The 23,225-nt window shown below is 35.6% G+C and overlaps 1 long non-coding RNA gene across 1 annotated transcript in view; it reads left to right on the forward strand.

Moving 5' to 3' along the window:
• Nucleotides 1–8,911: 8,911 nt before the first annotated feature.
• Nucleotides 8,912–23,225, forward strand: part of LOC140617281 (uncharacterized) — a 92,914-nt gene continuing 78,600 nt past the window's right edge. Inside the window, exon 1 of the long non-coding RNA XR_012017524.1 lies at nucleotides 8,912–9,043. This is a non-coding gene — a long non-coding RNA (uncharacterized lncRNA). The remainder of the gene's footprint in view (nucleotides 9,044–23,225) is intronic.

Raw genomic sequence — 23,225 nt, forward strand, 5'->3', positions numbered from 1 at the left:
AGCATGAAAATATTGTAAGATAGCAATGAAACATGTTGCTTGCCCTGGAAAATCAGTTAAAGGAGTACAGTAAGTTGGAAAAATTGAAAGGAATATAGGATCCTTCTCACCATCACAATATAGAACAGGAAAAGAAAAAGAGGCTGTATGCAATATGGCACACAGATGTATAAATCCAAACTCATTGGTATATCTACTATTCCCTTATTAGATGATGTCTCCTCCATCATGCTTTTGGGAGAAGATACTGTGGATAATACCTATAATCTAGGTTTTTATTATTGTGTGAACATCTAACACATGACCTGACATGTTTTAATTAAAACAAAATTAAAATTCCTAATTAGCTAGTACAATTGAACCTTAGTCCAGTGGTATGAAAGCCAAACTTTTAAGGAGAGTTGTGCAGCCAGTTTCCAAAGGTTAGGTCAGCAGGTCTAGAACAGCTATTAATTGTAAAGACAGCTGAACATAATTAATTATAAATTAAAATTGTTCAGGTTTAGTTTTAATATCCTGAAATAGGGCATCAGGAGTGAGAATCAGTAGAAATAAATGCCTGGGGTCAGAGTCCTGCTCAATTTCCACATAACATGAATTCCAACTCTTCTCACAGTAGGAGTGTAGGATTCCTCTGTATGGTATGCACATACTGACATACTTGAGCACGGAACAGTCAGACAGTATATCTTCTGTTATAGGATGATACTATTGGCTAATTATGGCCCTAAGGAAGAAATTTTTCTAAAATGGGCTTACATTTTTAAGGGAGAAATAACTTGTTTTCCTGCCCTTGACTTGGCACCATCAATACAATTCTATTTTTCTCTTTTTTTCAGAAAGGATTCTTTGATCCTGGACATTGGTATTTTGTCCTCCACTCTTACCAGGCACTTAACAATTATATTTATAAACTTGACAAGAGATTTTAGAAACAGGCTGAGAGCCTATGATGGGGAAATTTACTTCATTCTTCTTGCTTCTGTTTTCTTTTCATAAGAAGACACTCATTCCTTATAAACATCTTCCTTAACTGTGGTATAGCCCTAGGGAGTCTGTGTAGTCACTGTGACCTAGCTAGCCTGCCCTCGTGTCAGGCAATATTCAGACCAGCCAGGGCCTCACTGTCACCTCCATTCACTGTGGCTTGCCATGCCTAGAAAACAAAGGGCAACAGTAATTACTTCTCAAAAGGTAGGCACCTGGGAAGGCATTATTTGGTGATAGTGAAAAGAAATTAAATTAATAAAGATACACCTAGAGAAAAACAGAATAGAATTGGAAAGGCCAAAAGAAAGTTTATTTTAAAAGAAATAATACCTCTGGGGAACCAAGCGTTGCAGAAGGGGGAGGTGAGGGGGAGGAAGGGTTAACTAGGTGATGGGCATTAAGGAGCACACATTATGAGATGAGCACTGGGTGTTATGCTATATGTTGGCAAATTGACTTTAAGTAAAATATATATAAAAAAGAGATAATACCTCTCTTTCTTTCTTTCTTTCTTTCTTTCTTTCTTTCTTTCTTTCTTTCTTTCTTTCTTTCTTTCTTTCTCTTTCTTTCTTTCTTTTTGAGCCTGATAAGATTTAACAGTTTTTTCTCCTGTTTTCTTAAGAGGAAACAAACTCTCACTCTTATAAAATACTGTCCCATCCGTAACTACACACATTCAGTGAGACGTAAGTTATTGTAAGTACACTTGTGGCTACAACACATGATTTTCTGTAATTATTTGAGATATCATGATAGAAAGAAATACTCTCCCATTTGGGGTCATGATCATCATTTTAGGAAAATGCCTATGGATGGGTCAGACTTCTCCACCCTGGACTGGTTTCAGCCAAGAGCCTCTTCTGTTTATTGGTAAAGATTGTGCCAGTTCTCATAACTCATGTGCAACCACAAGGGCCCTCCTTGTAAGGGGTCAAGGACCCTGATCTGCCCTCCTTATTATCTGAGAGTTGAGCTCAAGGGGGAAAGAATGTAATATAATTTTTTCTTAATTGTGCTTGTAAAATATACAATTCTAAACGAATGCCAGGATTACAAAAGGTGTTTTTTCCCCCTAAAGATATTTATTTATTTATTTATTTATTTATTTATTTATTTATTTATTTATTTATTTATTTGAGAGAGGGAATACAAGGGCGGGGGGTGGGGGAGAGAGAGAAGCAGGATCCCTGCTCAGCAGGGCTCTTGATCTCAGGTCTCTGGGATCATGACCTGTTTAACGGACTGAGCCACCCAAGTGACCCCAAAAGGTTTTAAAAGAGCCTGAGTGTACCTAGCTAGCAGAAATGGCAAAATCAGGTCTGATTCTTTCCCCTGAAATAACACGAAAGCATATTGTTTACAACCTATAATGATAGTCACTTTTTGTTTCATTTTGTTCTTCAAACCACTCATAAGTACTGTGATCATATTATCTAAATATGGAGTCGGAAAATAGTACTCTACTGAATGCAAAACCACATCAGAAATAAGTAAAATAGAGAGTCTAACCAGCTGTGTAATAAAGAAATCTTATTAGAAACATATATATTACCCTCGTGTATTGCTCATGAATATGCACATTAATTTTTTATAGGATAAATATTAACATCACCTAAATTTACATGTTTGTTTTATAGCTGCACCTGCAGTATTTATGATGTGTTGACATTTGTGAAGGCTTTAAACATGAGGTAAGCTGAAACTGTTATTAAACAAATATTCAAAATGTTAATTTGATTAATCAAAGGAAGAGGATCTAAGTAACTAAATATCATTACATTGCATCTCTCCAGCTTCAGGGGTATTTGGTCACTTGTAAGGAGTTTGCAGCCAAATCGTATGGTCTGTGGCACAGTGTTACTTGTCAGGCTATCCTTACCTTTTCTTTTTTTTTTTTTTTTCCTTACCTTTTCTTAAATCTTTTAGTTGGACTAGTTTTCCTGGGGTGGGTAGATAGAGAGAAATGGATCTTTGAGTAGTCTTTGAAGTCACACATTTTCCTTGACCATTCGGCTAACATCATGCCTCTGTGTGATTGCTGTACCTAATTCTGTGCCCTGATCAAAATTTTGTCAGCCATATTTTGTGATCAAATGATAGAGTTAAAAGAGCATGTTGCTCAGGCACTATGTAACCAATCACCTTATATAATTTAGATTCTACTAGAAGATTTTATTTATATGCTTCTTTCTTTCTTTCTTTTTTTTTTTTTTTTTTTTGAAAAAGGAAGAGAGAGGGCAGAAAGGGAGAGAGAGAAGCAGACTCCTCACTGAGCATAGTGCACGATGCGAGGCTTGATCCCAGGAATCTGGGATTGTGACTGAACTGAAGGCAGACACTTAACCGACTAGGCACCCCTGCTTGTTGTTTTAATAGCTCACAAAATGCTATTTATAATAGGGTTAGAGAATGTTAAGGTAGTTGGCAAGTGAAAAAGGTAGGGTCTTGAAAATCATGGCCAACAAAACCCAGGGGTTACACAAACCAGAGCTGAGTTGGAAACAAAAGTAAAATGCTATTGTCGGTCCCTTTAGCTATAAAGGTGCAGTGACCATATTGCTGGAAATTCATCTATGGCTCGTGGCTTGGGTCCATGTAAATGTACAAAAGCATATATTAATAAAAATATAAAGAAGCCAAAGCAAGGCTGCAGTTGCAGAGGCAGAAATGAAATCTCTTTTGCAAATGCTGTCACATAAATAATGCCATTTTATAGATAAGACATTTCTTATAAAAAATCTTTTGACCCATGAAGTGTTATGCATTTGGTCTGGATGTTGGTCCATTTTGTCCATACTGAGATGTACTTTGACAGAAGTCACTGCCCATGATCAGTTCTGGGCCATGTAATAAAGCCCAAATGAACAGGGTGAGCTGGGGATGGAGGTTGGAATAACCAGAATACAGCCTTTGTAGTAAAAGTCAGGATATGACCAGGATCGAATACCAAATTAACACATCAAGATTTATTAGCTCCAAGTAGGTCAAGTACAACTTGGAATGCAGCCATGGCACCATAATTATGAATGCCTGACTCTGGGCTAAGTTGGTCTCATGTCTCATATTTCATTGGCACTCCAGCTCCACTCCCACTCACATCTTCGTTTTTAGCCAAGAAGCTGAAAAGCATAGCTTTGATCTGATCATCTTTCTGTCTTAATACCATGTGGGTTTGACATAAGGTTAGGAACTTAACAATGCAGCTCAAGTACAGGATTTTATAACATTGAAACTGAGGCCTAAAACAAGAATTTATATTTCCAAAGCAATTAATTTATTATAAATCCCTTTAATGTATATTTTCTTATTTATCATATAATAACCCTAACAGATAAATACAGTAGATGTTATTACTCTGATAATATAGATTTGCAGTTCATAGTACTAAAGGATTTTTGTTTTATATTTTATAGATGAATAAAAAAACCAGGACTCAGATTTTGGTGTTTTGATTTCAAGTTTAGTCCCTTCCTATGAGATTTTATTCTTTGATGAAATGGAACAGGCATTAGCCCAAGATTGCAGTGACTGTGTCAGACCTGTGGTTCCCAGCTCAGCTCTGTCCTGCTTACACAATGCCATACCTCAGATCAGCACCCAAAGCCTTGCCTGGCCCAAGAATTGCATGCGCATGAATTTTACCAAACTATTGATCTATACATAAATATTTATGAAATAATGATGATATTACACAGTACAGTTTTTATATTAGCATTGTTTCTCCTCAGTAAAGAATTTGTGGTAGCTCTTTGTATAGCAAAAGCCCACAGTTTAATTTTTCTTCTCTCAGTTTGCTGGTCCTCAATTGTTTATGCAGTTTCCACTGGGATATCTGCTTGTTGCCGTAGTGCCTTATTCTTCACAAAGAACATTTTTTAATCTTTGCTTAAATACCAAGTTTGCAACAATTGATTTCCATGGAGGATTTTGCTATTCCCCAAAGGACAATGCAAAATGCTGGCTATTTGCTTTTCTTAGCTAATGGAGTCTTTCTTTCTTTCCTTCTCTCTCATTTCCAGCTTCTCTCTATGTGTGGCAAAAACATATGTATGTTTTTATTTTATAAAATTGGGGTAATACTACATTTACCGCTCCATAACCAACATTTTAAAACTTCACACATTATATTCAATCCCGTGTTCATAAATTTTTTTTATAAAGAAAACCGACATTCACATATTTTAACACATAGGTTTTTAAAAATGCTTTTGTTTATTTATCTGAGAGAGAGACAGCATGAGTGAGGGGATGAGGGATAGAGGGAGAGGGAGAGGGAGAGGGAGAGGGAGAGGGAGAGGGAGAGGGAGAGGGAGAGGGAGAGGGAGAGGGAGAAGCAGTCTCCCCACTGAGCAGGGAGTCTGATGCTTGAGCCCAGGACCCTGAGATCATGACCTGAGCCCAAGGGCGGACACTTAACCAACTGAGCCACCAGGTGTCCCTGAGCATAGATTTTAATAAGTATTAAGCAATATTCAGATGAAGACATTTAGGTTACTCCCCAAGTTTTTGCTTATAGGCAACAGTGATGAACAACTTGGTATGGAACTATTTGGGGACATTTCAGATTGTTTTCTTGGGATAAGTTCCTAAATTCATGGAATAGATCAGGAGACAAAGACATTTTTAAACATTTTTTAGAAATATGAACATTTCATTTTACATTTAAATTGATTAAACTTTAATTTCATTTTAAATTTCAATTGCACATTTGCAAAAATGACTTTCTCATTTTCTGTGAGGGATGAGAAAATTTTGGTAGTAAAAAAAACATGTATCTTGATGCCTTCTCTGGTGTCACTTCACCATGATCACAGATAAAATTTGATTTTTTGTTTACTGCCTGAGCCAAGCTAAAGCCAAATAAAGTCGTGGTGTGGCTGCTGCATTTGTAGTTGCTATGGCAGCTAACTGTCCACAAGTGATTTTATCCATAAGTCCCTCCAGAATCAGCTGATTTCAAGAAGTTTCTAAGAAAATCATAGTGACACTTGATGAGGAGTAATAGGAGGGAAGCCTAACAGCTGAAATCAATTGAAAAAAGCAAGTATGCAGTACTTCCAAAGAAAGGGAGAGGAGGGGGTGGGGTGTCTCGGTGGCTCCATTGGGTAAGCATCCAATTCTTATTTTCCGCTCATCATGATCTCACTGTCATGAGAGAGGGCTCCAGTCTGCTTCAGATTCTCCCTCACCCTTTCGCCCTCTACCAAGTGCCCTCACTCCCACTCATGTGTCCTCTTTCTCTTTCTCAAAAAAAGAAAGGAAGGAGGGAAGGAAGGAAGGAAGGAAGGAAGGAAGGAAGGAAGGAAGGAAAGAGAGAAGGCATTGGAGAAATAGCTGGCCAGCTGAGCAAATCTGGGAGGAGAAGGAAAGGAAGAGATGAGACTTCTGGAGCATGCCCAGAGAAAACTGGCACCGCACTTAGCTCAGGAAAAATGTTTGGGTCCAGGCTGGGTGGGACAGAACTCTGACCCTTCAAGTCTGCAGTGAGAGTTAATGATTGACTTACCGAGATATAACCTTAAATTTGGGAAGGAGAGTGCTTTTAGTAACTTGAATGACATCTGCAAAATCCTTTGCCTTGCAACTTAATGCAATCTAGGGAGTAATACCGCATCACATTCACAGGTTCTGCTCACATTCAAGACAAGAGGATCACACGAGGGTGAGAGGCACTGGGGGTCATCTTTGAATTCTGCCTCAGGTGGTTCCTAGGGCCCTGCACCATATATATTAATCAATTTGATACCACCTGTGAGGTAGATATTAATATGAGTCCCTCATTGCAGATGATAAAACTGTGACTCAAGAAGGTTATGTAACCTGCCCAAAGTTATTCAGTTTATCAGTGACAGACTCAGCTGGACAAATTTAATTTGTCAGATTCTAGATCCTGTATTATGGATCTTCAAATACTAGCAAGTTCTCTAAAGTTCTGATGGTGAATCAAAAAGTGTTTGAGGCCCTTGACATCCTTTGAATTAAATATGACCTGCCTATTTGTAATTCTACTTCTATCTAAACATACCAATGCTTAGATGTATGAAATCTACAATTTATGAAATGTATGAATGTACATACAATGTATGAAATCAATGTTATTGATTACTTCATCACATAAAAGTTTGACATACAGAGGAAACTGGGAAATACCTCTAGAAAAAATGTCAATATCTCAATGATATCAGCTCCTTTAAAGTGACAATCAGGAATTAGAGCTGGAAAGAAGTTTCTTGCATCTTTTCACCTCTAACAATAAATAGAGTTCTTTATAAATGGACCTCAATATCATCCATTGTTTTCTAGAGTTCCTTTGCTATTTATTTCCATTATAGGGAAGTCATTTAAGCTTACTGATATTAATCCTCCAGCTGTAATTTATCAATTTCCTTTGAACTTTCGCTTTGGTAGAGAATAACTATATATGAATAAAAGTTTCTAAAGTGGGGCACCTGGCTGGCTCAGTTGGAAGAGCATGTGACTCTTGATCTCAGGGTCGAGAGTTTGAGCCCCATGTTGGGTGTGGAGATTACTTAAAAGTAAGTAAGTAAATAAATATATAAATAAATGTAAATTTAAAAAGACCACTATAATATTTTTTAAAAGTTTCTAATCAAAAATAAAATGGTTGTACTGGTTATACTGATAATACATTTATAATGTATTTATTACTGGTATGATTAAATCTTTCAAATTGCTTTCATTAATAACTAGAATGTAATTTTTTAATCTTTTAGTGTAAATTATATCTATTTTAACAGAATACTATATAATATACATTCCTGACAAAGATCCTCTTGTATACGTAAGTAGCACATTCTAATTTAAAAAAAAAAAAAGTTAAGATTACTCCCTCTCATTCTTTACTTTGGGGGGACTCCTAGCCCTGAGAAGGCTGTGTAGTCCTCATAGGTAAGTTTTGTGCTAGTCTTTAGGAAAAAAAGTTTCCTTCCAGGTCTTTCCTGAGTTTGCTATTCTTTGACTCTTTTTCCCATTCATGAGGTAAAATATTGAGGATCAAGAGCAGGGATGGTGGGCTCCTGGGTGGCTCAGTTGGTTAAGTGTCTGCCTTCAGCTCAGGTCATGATCCCAGGGTCCTGGGATTGAGTCCCATGTTGGGCTGCCTGCTCGATGGTGAGTCTAATTCTCTGCCCCTCCTCCTGCTTGTACTTTCTTTCTCTCCCTCTCAAATAAATAAATAAATAAATAAATAAATAAATAAATAAATTTTTTTTAAAAAAAGGGCAGGGATGTTGAGAAAAAGGAACTAGAGAACAGGAGTTTCTTGCATCTTCCCTTAAGAATGTTACTGCCTGGGTACCTGGGTGGTGCAGTAGGTTAAGCAGCTGACTCTTGGTTTTAGTTCAGGTTATGATCTCAGAGTCCTGAGATCAAGCCCTGAGTCAGGGTCCACACTCAGCAGAGAGTCTGCTTGAGATTCTCTTTCCCTCTCCCTCATTAAAAAAAAAAAAAAAAAAAAAAAGGCAGGGATATTGCTGGGAGAAAGGTCCAAGGAAGACTAACTATATATGGCCCAGCTCAAGAGATTTTGTGAGCATTGGGGGTGGGGAGGTCAAAAGAAGTCAAATGGTGACTTCATCTGGAAACTTCCCCTCTCTATCACCTCTTAACCTATGTGTTATGAATGACTAATTAGTTTATTATTATTTACTTACTCATAAGTGTTTATTTCTGTGGGTACTCTTTGCTTTTTCTATTTGCTTAGCCAAACACACATAGATATATTTACCTGCAAAAGTATACATATTTTTCTGACAATAAACTGTAAGGTCCTTATGGAAAGGAACCATATCTTTCCTCAACTTTTCCTACAAAATGCAGCTTAGTGTTTTGTGTAATATTTATTGGTCAAAGATTTACTATCTGGTGGATTAGTGAATGATTGATTCCTCCTCTGGAATGTCACATTTATTTGCTCTTTTTCCAGTGGCATTCTGATATGCAGGTGGAGCCCATCTTCTGTCCCTGCTAGAACTGAGATGTCCTAGGAAGGTGACTTGAGCCCAGAAAATGTCCTCTACACCTACATAGAAAGGTAAGGGGAATATGAGTGAAACTGTGCTCAATAAAGCTTCAGAAGGGAAACTGCTTATCTAGATAAGGGAAACCTCAGCAGTTCCTGGGGGTTCTAAATATAATAGTCTGGCTCTCACTACAGTAGTATTTGGTATGAAGAGGTAGTTCACAGAAGAGGGAAAAAGTTACTAGATGTAAGATCTATGAGACACGTTTTAAGAACTCAACTGGAGAAGGAAAAACAATACTTTAAGAAAAATAGACATTTTTCATAAAACATTTAATCTTAACAATGAACTTTAGGTAAAGTAAAACAGTTTGACACGCATTTAAAATTTTGGTAAATTTATTTCTTACATGTTTGAAAATGCAAGTAGTTCTGCTCGATTCCCTGACCAGTGATCAACTTAACCCTGAGCAGTCAAGTTGAAAATTAAGCTGCAGTGCTAGATAAGAGCCATGTTCAGAGTCTAGCTGGAACAGAGTAAATGCATGAAACCTAAGGCAAGAGCAGCTAAGAGGTAGGCTAGTAGTGATATCTTTTAGCTGATTAGACTAAATATTTGGAGAAGTCTAGGAAAATTACCTTGTTTTCCAGATGCAAGGCAAACTTCTAGAGGTAAAATAGAAGGACAGATCAAAGGTATATCACTGTAAGTAAGTAAGTAGAGCAATGCATAGAAAGCCCTAGTAACCTGACTTCTAGTTTCCACAGGACAGTTGCCACATCCTGTGTCCCTCTTTGGGCATTTCATTCAAACAGGGGTCTCTGCTGGATAATTTACAAGTTCTTGTTTGATAAATGAGAACTCTAGATGTATAAAATAGCTAACACCTTACCACTAATCAAGGCAGTGGCATCAAACTGTGTTAGTGGTCATTGCATTCTTCATAGATATACACTGGCAGCTTTTTTTTTTTTTTTCTAATAATAACTTTTAATACAAAAGTCTTAACCAAAGAGTCTCAGAAGCACCGATGTAAAAAATAGTTATGTAAGTATAGAAAGAAAGAAATAAAGCAAAACAAAACAAAAGGGAAAAAGGGGAACAATCTAAACATTTATCAAGAGGGGTTTCATTAGGGAACCCTGGGTGGCTCGGTGGTTTAGCGCCTGCCTTCGGTCCAGGTTGTGATCCTGGAGTCCCTGGATCGTGTCCCACGTTGGGCTTCCTGCATGGAGCCTGCTTCTCCCACTGCCTGTGTCTCTGCCTCTCTGTGTCTCTCATGAATAAATAAACAAAATCTTAAAAAAAATTATAAAGAAAAAAAAAGAGGGGGTTTCATTACACAAACCAACATACTCAAATCATGGAATACTATGGATTCACTTCAAAGGGTGAAATATTTCTATCATGCTGACATGGAAAGGTGTTCACAATATATTTTAAATTCAAAAGCATGGATTTAGGAACAACATATACATGTAACAAATTTATTTATATATATACATATTAAATCATATAAATGACTGAAGATAAACCAATGGGTAGATTTAATGAGGTAGATAATTGACTCAATATAAAATAAGTGATATTTGTAGATGTCAGAAATTAAAATGGGTCATCTTGGGATAAAAGCCATTGTTTATTGCTTAATTGGTTTTTTTAGAGAGAATAGGGATAATCAATTATGAGGGATTTTTCAAGGCTTCACTGGATATTCACTACAGCACTAACCAAACTATAACTCTGTGAAATGAAAAATTCACTATTCAAGAGGAGACTTAAGCCTGAGTACTTGGCCTTAGTAGTTGTTATCTGAAACTAATGTGCTTGGAAATTCCAAGTACTGGCCTGCTTTTTGAAAGAAATTATTATTTTTAGAGTTATTATATCATTCCTACTAAAATAAAGAAATATATAATAGGCATCATTTGTGTTTCCTCCTAACTGGTAAATAGAGTGCCATGAATCCCTCATATCAGTCACTCTCAATGTGATTTTTGAAGCATTTCTAGCACCTTTTCTTCCCCTCTAGAAACCTGAAGAAATGTACTAGTTTTTAAAGTATGGTTTCTCTGTCTTTAATAATGGAGATGAAGTACCTACACTGAGTCCTCAGATGTATTTAATAAACTTGCTGCCTCTCCTTGAAGGTGAATGTCTTCAATTTTTAAAAGTTATTTTGTACAATAAACGTATTTTCCTACGTAGCAGACATACTTACCATTTCCCAGTATTTATTAATATTTCATATTACTTCAGTGATGAGAAAGACAATGCAATATGGCCAATATTTGGGAGTCAGGAACCCATTTTTAATGCTCACTCTAGACCCACCATCAAATCTCAGTTCTACCCTTTGAGATAACAATGATTTGAGCTTTTAGCATGAGATAGAGCCTATGTGACAACACTGTACAGTTCATAATTCTACGGTAGTATTGCAGAAGTCAGTGTTTTCTCATCAGGCAGCTATGTCTAGATTGACCACTGTAATTCACACTTACCTCCCTTCCCCCTAATCTTGACACCCCAACCCCAAACTCATCCCTTTCTGTAAATCAAGATGTTATTACAAGATAAATGAAGATAAATGACCTTATTTTACTAAAATATTTACTAAATTTTACTTATTTATTAAAAGTATTTCTCTTACCCTTCTCTCTCTTCTCTTCAGCTCATCATCGTCTCTCTGTTCCACAAATTGATTATGTGGTTAATGCTTCTTTTTCAGAAGCATTTTTGCAGTTGGGCTGGAGAACTTTCATGATCTATTAAAAGTTAATGCTGCCAGAGAGGGCGAAAACTCTAGTTAGTTTTCAGAAACTTTGGTCCCTGGGGGAGGATTTAAGTTTTGTGACTCTAATTATTTTAGAAAGTCAATTTTTCAAGTGACTAGATGGAATAGTCCCTGGGGAAGTATTTGAAAACCTGTGCTTTCACTTCAATCTATTAGCGACCTAGTCAGTACATTTTTGTCATTTCCATGACCTATAAAATGAGACTGGGAATCTTACCTTATTCTAAGAAATAAATAAAATAACAGACTTGGGAATTGCCCTGAAAGTAAAGATATTCAAATAATACAACTATTACTTTCATTTTATAACTACTCTAGGATGTATATCACTCTATACTCATATCTCATATATCTAAAGAAGCATGGTGTGAAGCACTAGTGTGATATTTTACATGTATAAAATTAAGTTTGTAATACTGTTTGGATGAACAGAACATTTGTAATAAAAAATTACAGAGAACAGTTGTACTCTTATCTCAGTTTTAGTCTCCAAAATGTTCATCTATTTTGTTTGTTCATAAAATATGAAAACAAATCATCCAGATCAATAATCATAAATCATAATATTTAAAACTCATTTTATTATCAGGAAACCATCAATTAAACTAAGTTGACAGGAAAGATTTAAGTTGAATCAGACCCAACATGAGTTTATCCAATATTAATGGACTTCTAGTAGGTTCAATTTGCAATATCACATGTGTATGTGTGTATGTTGAGTTTTAAAATATCATTGGATTAACTTAAAAAAAAAAAAACCTTGAATCATATTTCTACAAGATGCACATCGCATTTCTATGGAACTACCAGATTCTGAGTAAAACAAAATTTGAGTCTTCTTGGGAAGTTTACTGTCCAACTTTTAGACAAAAACAAGTGGAGAATTTGTTCTAATTAGAACATCTAGGGAAACCCTATTCCTGTCATAAATACCTGTCTTAGATTAAAATATATCCCATCTATCTGTTAATCATTCAGAAAGGGAGTTAGGAGTTTTCACTTAGCTCACTATTGAGGCCATGATGCATGGCCGTGAGGCATCTGAGATGGGGAGAAGGAAGTAATTGTTCTACAGATCTGGGGGCAACAGGCCAATTTTCCTTTAGGTCTCTCCTAACTTGTCCGAGGAAAAATTAAGAGATTGATTCTTGCTTAGGCAATCTATTCAAACCAAACTGTTACCCAACATTCATTAAGCAGATTCTCTCTTTCCTGGGAAAGCCTATGGTAAATAGCATAACATTTCTACCTTATTGCTGAGAGAGTCAGAGAGCTGGGTATAGGGGAAGAAGGAAATTTGCTAATCGATAAATACATTTCTGTTTCACTTCACCTGACCCAAGTTAAACTTTCAGGCAAGTTACAACCTAAGAGGTGTTCAGGAATAATAACTAACTTCATTAGGTTGAAATATCTCAATACCTGGATATGAAGTACTCCGTCTTTGGGGGTCCTTAACTCAAGAATTTCAAGTGCCACAGAAAATAGTTTCTTTCTTATCCTGATACTGGCAATGTGTTGGAGACAACCCAGATGTGGCATTTATGGGCCTAGTATTTATATATGTCTAGATTTATATGGGTTTCAGATTGAAGGAAAACCATGAAATGAAGATATGATTTTTACCCTAGAGATTTGGGTCTTATAGGAAGGAACCTCTTCAGTTGAATAATCCCTTGGTTCACCAAAGAGAGATCGACTACATGAACCACCTATTTGTGATATTTCCCTCATATGCTGGGGTCTCTCAACATGGTGTGTTTGCCTTTAGGTTTTAATCTAGAATGGATACCCTAGGGACACAAAAGCTCCCCACTGATACTCTAGAAATATGCAAGGAGATTTCCCTTCACTGGGATTGTGTCATGGGGTGATAGTTTTTTTCAGAATCATGTACAATAGAGCCAGCACAGCTAATCAATGAGCCAAGTGTGGTGATGCAATGAGTCAAGTGTGGTGGTTCCTTCCAAGTGTGTAGCTTTTCCATTCTTCAAGAAAAAAAAGATGGAAAGAAAGATTTTTGTGTATGTCAATATTGACTATTTGAGAACAGTTTTGTCCTTGAGAATGTAGACTGTAAACTAGAAACATCAAGTTTATCATTGTAGAGATTATAAAATTGGAGCAATTTTTGGCATTGCCACAGGCAAGACATTTCTGCATGGATTTGTACCAGCTGTCTTACATGTAACAGAAAGGAGACTTGGTTACACCTCAAATAGAAAACACTCCATTCTCCAATCAGGCACATCTAACCCGGGAACATTATTTTCTGCTGCCATCTTTTTTGTGATTATATTAAATGAATACCAATCACTCTTGCTTGAACAAATGACTGTTTAACCACTTTGACTTTTTTGAATTCTGTTGTTTTCATTTTATAAATTAATAAACATTATATTTTAGAGGACTTTTAGGTTCACTGCAAATTGCATGGAAAATGAAGAGGGTTCCCATATATCTCCAAGTCCCCGTATGCCACTAGCTCCACTACTGTTGATATTCCATACCACAGTGGTACATTTATTTTAATTGATGAATCTACATTGGTACAGCACTACCCAAAGTCCAGTTTACATTAAGGTTCACTCTTAGTGTTGTACATTCCATGGGGAATTGAAATATGTATAATGACATGCATCCACCACTGTAGTATCATACAGATTAGTTTAGCTCCCTCAAAAGTCCTCTGTGTTTTGCTTGTTCATCTCTCCCTCCTCTCTAAGCCTTGGCAGCCACTAAACTTGTTAACTTTTCCAGAATGTTATATGGTTGAAATCACACCATATGTAGCCTTTTCAGATTGGCTTCTCTCACTTAATAATGAGCATCTAAGTTTCCTCCAGGTCTTTTATGGTTTAGTAGCTCATCTCTCTTTAGCAGTGAATAATATTTCTTTTTTCATTTTCCTTTTAGCACTAAAAATTTTTCATTTTCTGGATGTGCTACAGTTTATTTATCCATTCATCTCCTGAAGGACATCCTGGACATATTTGTAATAGTTTCTTTTTCCTTTCCCCTGCCATTAGCACTAGAGGATTTTTCTCTGATTTTCACTATGAGGACCTGATAGAGCTCCTGGAAATAGAACTCACAAAAGTGTGAATCCTTGTCTGATTGGGTCCTCCTGGGGTTTTTAATTCCCAGACTTGTCTACACTGAGCTGTCAGCAATTTGACAATTATAGTTCAGGTTTTCCTATCCCAGCATTGATTCTTGTGGAGCTTTCAGTTCATAGGTTTCTGCTTCAGTAAGCTGTGATTCTCTATACCTACCTGTCTCCTAATTTTTGAGGTAGCAGTTTGCCCTATGACCTTACTTTTCTGACACATCTAAGAGGCCTAAAGAAGGCCTGAATGTTAATTCTCTATTTAAAACCGGGGAGGCTAATCTCATCAGTTGAAGTGATTTTATGCCCTTTAACTCAGCCAAGGCAATCACAGAACTGACTCAAGAAGACATTAAATATGGCTAAATGTCAGCCAGTTCCCTATTTCACATTCTTAACTAATTTTCAATCACTTTATCATCTCTCTGCTAAAATCACCCCCTAGTACTGTCATTGTATGAAGACTATTCAGGCCTGTTTGAAGTATATTCCTTCCACCTTGACTTTTAGAACTCAGGACAGTGGAACAAGACAAAGGGTTCTGATCTCACCATCAGTAGTGAAATCTGCAGCTTTCCTTGATTGGCATTTCTGTTTCTTCTCTTCATTTCTGACGCTGATACTGAGGATTTGCACACTGAAGTACAAGCTTATGATCAGCCTGCCCCCAAATGTGCCTTTCTTTCTCTGTGGTCCTGAAGTTTAAATATCTCTTAGAAGAATATGAGACCTGGTTTTCTAGCAATCAATAAGTAAAATATCCATTACTGTCAAATTTACAAAAATATAAATCTAAGAATGCCCCATACTGGCAGGAAAAATAAAACCTGGCATTATTTCAGACTCTTTAGATCCTAGTCTAAGTCCCAAAGGAAGATTTATTCTAAAGAAATATTGTATCCTTTGGAATCCAAGAAGAGAGATAAATATAAGTGGAATTGAAGAAGGAACTAGAAAAAGAAATCAACAAGCTATTCATCAATGCTTATCGAGTCTGCGTCATCTCTTTTCCTGTAGGTTGCTTTTCTCTGCTTTTCCAGTCACCCTGCAGAGATTGCTTGGCAGTTGTTGCAGTTGGAGGGTGATAATTAATCACGCGCCTTTCCCCCTATGGGTTCTGAACCAATTTTAGAGATGTAGGAATCAGACAGATGAAGACAAAAATATCAGCCTTATTCCTAGGAAGACTGGATTGGAGGATGTGGGTTGGATTTAAGGCCAAATGGGCTCCTGCAACTTTCCCTCCTAAATTAAGTCCTCTCCAAAATACAAGTCTCACCCTTGCAGGGACAAAGTCTCTCCAGGAAATGTACACCATGGAGGGATAAGACAAAGCAAACAAATTCTGGGGATAGGAGCCATTTGCGTGCAAGGTTTTACTTCTACTACAAAATCAAAAACAAAAACAAAACACCCAAAGAACTAAGGAATGATGAAGGTCAGAGCATCACTATCTATCCATTTAGATAAATCAGTTATGAGTAGGGTGGAAGGAGAGGGACCGAACTACTCTGGGAAAAAGCAACTGTTGAGAACAAAAGGGCATTCATTTCTTCTCAAGTAAATCATTTTAAAATTCCTGGTGAAAAAATTATAGTGACAGTATAGGTCAGATGTCTTCAGTAGATTCAGTCAGTGGTAACCAAGATAGGTCCTGTACAGGGTAAACTGGGCAGCCAGAAACTTTCCCCATTGGACTTGGGGGCAGGACCACAGAGAAAAGCAAAAGTTGGAGCTTGGCAGATACCTTAAAAATAATCATTTAATACGTGCTTCCAGTAGCTACAAAGGAGTGAAGCCCTTCTTAGGTAGCTTATTATTTTCATGTCATTTCTAACTTGCAAGGAAGCTACAAGAATAGTACAAGGAACTCCCAGATTCGTCAATAGTTTACATATTGTCTCAGTTGCTTTATAATTTTCTTTCTTCATGTCTATCTTTCAGCATTTTTAAACTTTGAGAGCCATTTGGAGATGCCATAAACTTTTATCCCTAATTATCTTAGTGTGTTTTTCCTTAAAAAATTGACATTCTCTAAAATAACTGGAGTATAGTTATCATAATCAGGAAATTTAACAGTAATACTTTACTATCATCTACTCCAGAGTCCATGTTCAGTTTTGTTCAATTGTCCCAGTAATGTTCTTTTTGGCATTTTTGTTTCTTCAAAGAATTCCAATCAGGATCATAGATTACATGTAATTATCAAATCTCTTTAGTCTACTTTATCGTGGAATAGTTCTTCAGCCTTTCTTTGTCTCTATGACCTCAATATTTTTGAAACGTACAGGACACTGTTGCATGTCTCTGATCATTGTCTGATGTTTCCTTAGAATCAGATTATGTTTTTTTTATTTGATCAAGGATATCACTGAAGTAAGGCTTAAGGTTCTTCCCCATGCATCATGTAAGGAGGCTTATGATGTCAGTTTCTCCCAATTTTGATTATATTAGTTTTGATTTCTTAGTGAAATGGTTATTGTCAGGCTTCTCCATTATAAATTTCCTATTTTCTCATCTTTATTAATAAATGATATGTATGGAGATACTTTGAGATGATGCAAGTTTCCTTTGTGTAATCAAATTTTCACTCACTAGTTTTATCATCCACTGATGATTTTCCAACTTTATTGGATATTAGGTATTTGTTAATATTCATTCCACTGTAAAGAAGAGATTTCTCTTCTTCCTAGTTATTTACTTATTTACCTTATTTATATATTTGGGTTAATTAATAACTTCTTATTCTATTAAAGGATTTATATTTTTGCAGCTATTATTTATCTTCATGTTCAAATTCCTCAGAATCTGGCCAGTGAGAATCCCTTCTGTATCCCTTTACGATAGCCTCATCATTTTTTTTGTGTGTGTGCACTTCTTTACCTTCTGCTGTAACAGAATGTTCCAGACTCAATTCATATTTCTCCTGCCTCAATCCTTCAAGTAGTTTTGGTTCCTTTTAATAGAGAATGGTATTTAGAAACTAAATGGTATTTGGGTATGCTCATTGAAACTGGTATGTCATCTCTTCTAGATAGAACTAAGAAAAAGATAAATATAGAAAGTTGTTCTTTGTTGTCTGATTGCTGTGGCTAGGACTTCTAGTACTATGTTAAATAACAGTGGTGACACTGGATATCCCTGTCTTGTTCCTGACTGTAGAGGGATGGTCTCAGTTTTTCCCCATTAGCTGTGGGTTTTTCACATATGACCTTTATTATGTTGAGGTATGTTCCCTCTAAATCTACTTTGTTAGAAGTTGTGAGATATATATACACATATCAATATATATATCAATATTACTCAGCCATATAAAGAATGAAATCTTGCCATTTGCAACAACATGGATGGCGCTAGAGTGTGTTATGCTAAGTGAGAAGAGTCAGAGAAAGACAAATACCAAATGATTTCACCTGTATGTAGAATTTCAGAAACAAAACAAATGATCAAAGGGAAAAAAGAGAGAGAGGCAAGCCAAGAAATAGACTCTTAACTATAGAGAACAGAGTGATGGTTACCAGAGGGGAGGTGGGTGGGGAGATGGGTTAAATAGGTAGTGGGGATGACGAAGCACGCTTATTGTGATGCAGGGAAGTGTTGACTCACTAAATTGTACACCTGAAACTAATATTATACTGTATGTTAACTAACTGGAATTTAAATTAAAACTAAGAAAAGGTGTTTTTCTACACATTTTTATATAATTCTATATTTGATATATTAGAAATCATGACTACATACTGATACAATTCCACTCCCAAACCACAGAGTTTAGTATTTCATTATTTGCCCTTCTATATTTGTGTAGAATATCACTGTAAACACTAAAACTTAAACTGGAGTCCATATTATTGCCAGTTCTTTTTTGTATCTGGAAATGTTTACATACAGTAAAATGTACAAATTTTATGTGTCCAATTTGATTGGTTTTGACACATGAGCACACTTGTGAAACCCACATCCTATCAAGATATAGAATATTTTCTTTGCCCTAAAAAGTTTCCTCATCCTCCTTTCTGATTTTTTTTTCCCACCACAAATTAATTTTGCCTATTCGGGAACTTCATGCAGATGAAATTGCAGTTTGTACTCTTTGGATTTGACTTCATTTTGCTCAATCTATCCATAAAATTTAAACTTGTGCTTATGCATATTAGGGTAGTAGTTCATTATGTTTTATAGTGACTAATATTTCACTGCATGGATATACCATATTTTAAAAATTCTTCCCAATATTTGGGTAGTTTTCTGTAAGGCTGATATAAAGCATATGTTTTCGTTTGGGAGGTGCAGGGTGGGGAGGTGTGCACACTTAGGAGTAGAATTGCTGAGTCATATATATTTAAGTTTATTAGAAATTGCCAAAATAAAAAAAAATTGTCAAATATTTCTCCAAAATTATTTTAACATTTTATGTTCCTACTGGCAGTGCATGAGAGTTGCTTTACAATCTCATTTCTTGATATTGTCAGTATTTTTAATTTTAGCTCTTCCAGTATGTCTTATGGACATCGTGGGGTAATTTCATCGTGGGGTAATTTTTATTTCCCTGCTGATTGATATTAAGTATTTTTATGTACTTACTAAATTACATTCAAATATTTTCTTTTGTGAACTGGGTATTCAATGCTTTAGCTTAAAAAAAAAACATAAAACCTTCCCATTACATATGAGTTCTAAATATAAATCCTTTGTCAGATTTATGTCGTGTAAATATTTTCTCCCAATCCATGCCTTGTTTATTTACATTCTTAATGGTGTCCTTTGATAGACAGATGTTTGTAATTTGTTTATTGTTTTTATTTTATGGTTACTGCTTTTTCTGTGTCCGTCCAAAAAAAAAAACTTTTGCTTATCTCCGCATCATAAGGATAATGTCCTACATTTTATTGTGGAAGCATTAAATATTTACCTTCTAAGTTTAGACATGTAAGTCATCTAGACAATGTTTGAACACACTGTGAGGTAAGGATTGGGGGGGTCTTTTTTTTTTTTTTTGTTAAATTTTTATTTATTTATGATAGTCACAGAGAGAGAGAGAGATGCAGAGACACAGGCAGAGGGAGAAGCAGGCTCCATGCACCGGGAGCCTGAGGTGGGATTCGATCCCGGGTCTCCAGGATCGCGCCCTGGGCCAAAGGCAGGCGCCAAACCGCTGCGCCACCCGGGGATCCCTGGGGGGGTCTTTTTATTCTATATTGTGAAAGTGTGCCAATACCATTTGTTAAAAGACTTTAATTTCCTCCATTGAATTGCTTTGGGGATTTAGGCAAAAATCATTTGGTTACATGTAGGTGGGTCTATTTCTGGGCTCTTTATTCTGTTCCCTTTGTTCTACTATCCTATGCCAGTATTGTACTGACTTGATTAATGAAGTTTTATAGTAATTCTTAAAGTCAGGTAGTATAAAGTCTCTAATTACATTCTTTTTAAAAAATATTATTTTGGCTGTTCTAAGCCCATTAAGTTTCAATAAGAAAGTTTTAGAAATAGCTTGTTCATTTCTATGTTCTAAAATGTCGCTGGGTTTATGTTTACCGGTACAATGAATTTATAAGTAAGTTTGGGGAGAAATGATATCTTAGAAATACTTATTCATTTGATAAATAGTATAACTTCATTTGTCATTTTGCTTTGTTTTTTTGAGTATAGTTGACACAATGTTACATTAGTTTTGGGTGTACAATATAATATTTCTACACGTTTCTACATTATGCTATATTCACAAGTGTAGCTACTGTCTGTCACCGTACAGCACTATTGCAAAACAAATGAATAAACAAACAAACAAAAAGCAGAAGCAGATCCATAAATACAGAGAACAAACCTGCTGCTAGGGTGAGGAGTGGGGGGGGGGGGGCAAAACGGGTGAAAGGGAGTAGGAGATACAGACTTCCACCCACTTTTGGAATGAATAATCACAAGAATCAAAGGCACAGCCTAGGAAATATAGTCTCCATTTCTGCAGTGTTTTGTACTTTTCAATGCAGACATCTTTCACTTTTTCTTGAATGTATTCCTGTGTATTTTATAGTTTTAGTGATATCCTTAATGGGAATTTTTACTTCATTTTTAGTTGTTTCCTGCTATCATACTGAAATACAATGAAGTTTAATTCAATTCTTGTAATCTGTAAACTTGACAGATGTACTTAGTAGATTCAATAGCTGCTTTGTAGATTTCTTAGATCAGGAGTTGACAAAATATGGCATATATAACAAATCTGGCTCACTGATTTTGTAAATAAAGTTTTATTGGAACATGGACATACTCATTCACTTACATACTTTCTATGTTATCTGCACAAGAGTTAAGTGCAATAGAACCCATGAGGCCTGGACAACACACAATATTTACTATCCGGCTCTTTATAGAAAATATCTATTAACCTATGCCTAAGATTTCCCTACATATTTATTTATTTATTTATTTATTTATTTATTTATTTATTTTTCCCTACATATTTAATAACAGCTTTTGTGAACAGAGAAAATTTTACTCCTTCCTTTCCAAGTTTTATGTCTTCTATTCATTTTAATTTTAATTTTTTTCCTAGTTACATTCACTTTGACTATCCCTCTCAGGACAATACTGAATGTTAAGTAATGAAATGGTGATCTTTGCTTTGGCGCTGTTCTAAAAACAATGTTTTGAGTATTTCATCATTAATATGACATTAGCTATAGGTTTGTCATGACTATTCTTTTTGTCATGAATAGACTGGGAAATTTCTCTTTTATTTTGAATTTTCTGGGAATTTTATAAAAATACTTTTTTTTTAATTAGACTGGGAAATTTCTCTTTTATTTTGAATTTTCTGAGAATTTTATAAAAATACTTTTTTTTTTCTTGTGGTAGCATCTGTTTTATTTTATTTTATTTTTTTGTAAATTTATTTTTTATTGGTGTTCAATATGCCAACATATAGAATAACACCCAGTGCTCATCCCATCAAGTGCCCCTCTCAGCACCCGTCACCCAGTCACTCCCACCCCCTGCCCACCTCCCCTTCCACCACCCCTAGTTCGTTTCTCAGAGTTAGGAGTCTCTCATGTTCTGTCTCCCTTTCTGATATTTCCCACTCATTTTTTTCTCCTTTCCCCCTTATTCCCTGTCACTGTTTTTTATATTCCCCAAACGAATGAGACCATATATGTTTGTCCTTCTCCGATTGACTTACTTCACTCAGCATAATACCCTCCAGTTCCATCCACGTCGAAGCAAATGGTGGGAATTTGTCATTTCTAATGGCTGAGGAATATTCCAATGTATTCCATTGTATACATGCCTGGTGGTTCAGTGGTTGAGTCCCTGCCTTTGGCTCAAGGAGCCATCCCAGGTCCGGGGATCAAGTCCCGCATAGGGCTCCCTGTAAGGAGTCTGCTTTTTCCTCTTTCTACGTTTCTGCCTCTCTCTCTGTATCTCTCATGAATGAATAAATAAAATCTTTAAAAAATATATTATTTTTTTGTTGCTTTTTCACCAAATTTTTTCCTTAACTGTTGATAATATTATATTTATTTTCCTCCTTTATTCTGGTAATACAATATATTTTCTTAATTCAATGTTTGGAAGTTAAAACAGCTTTGAATTCCTGAATAAATCCTAGTTGATGTAACATATTACTTGATTGTTAGTATTTTTTTGAGAATTTTTGCATTATGTAAAAGACATACTTTTTTATTATTCTTTTCTTATCATTACTTGGTTTTTTTTGTACTTGAGTTATGCCTGTCTTATAAAACAAGGCATTAGTTGTAGATATCCATAATTCTGTGTTTTGTTTTTTTTTATTCAGATTGATAATCTTTCCCTTACAATTGGGAGTTTTAAATTCATTAACATATAATGTAATTATTGATTCATTTAGATGTAGAACTATTATTTTGTTGCTTATCTTTTATTTATTCCATCTGCTCACACAAAAAAGGCATCTGTTCAATTTTTTTAATCATCTAGTCCTCCTTTTTTGTCATCTTATAAATCTAATGTTAATTAGTATTCCATAGTAATTTCTCTTTTGGATTTTCAACCTTACCTCTGTTTTATATTTTGTTGGTTGCTCTAGGGATTGCAATACACATTCTTAACTTTTCATGATGAACCTAAGAGTTGATATTCACAGATATTGAGTTCACAAGAAATATAAGAATCTAGCTATTGTATAGTTTGCTTTAACCCCATACTTTGTGATATTGTCAAATATATTACTATAATATATTAGAAGCCCCATGATGATTGTTAGAATTTTTATCTTAGATAGCCACTCCATTAGGCTTTTAAAGAAATTAAGAAGAAAAATATAGTTTTTATATTTACTCATAAATTATTTTTAGTATTTTTTATT

The sequence above is a fragment of the Canis lupus genome, chromosome 25 (genome assembly GCF_048164855.1).
Source record: "Canis lupus baileyi chromosome 25, mCanLup2.hap1, whole genome shotgun sequence".
NCBI classification, from domain to species: domain Eukaryota; kingdom Metazoa; phylum Chordata; class Mammalia; order Carnivora; family Canidae; genus Canis; species Canis lupus.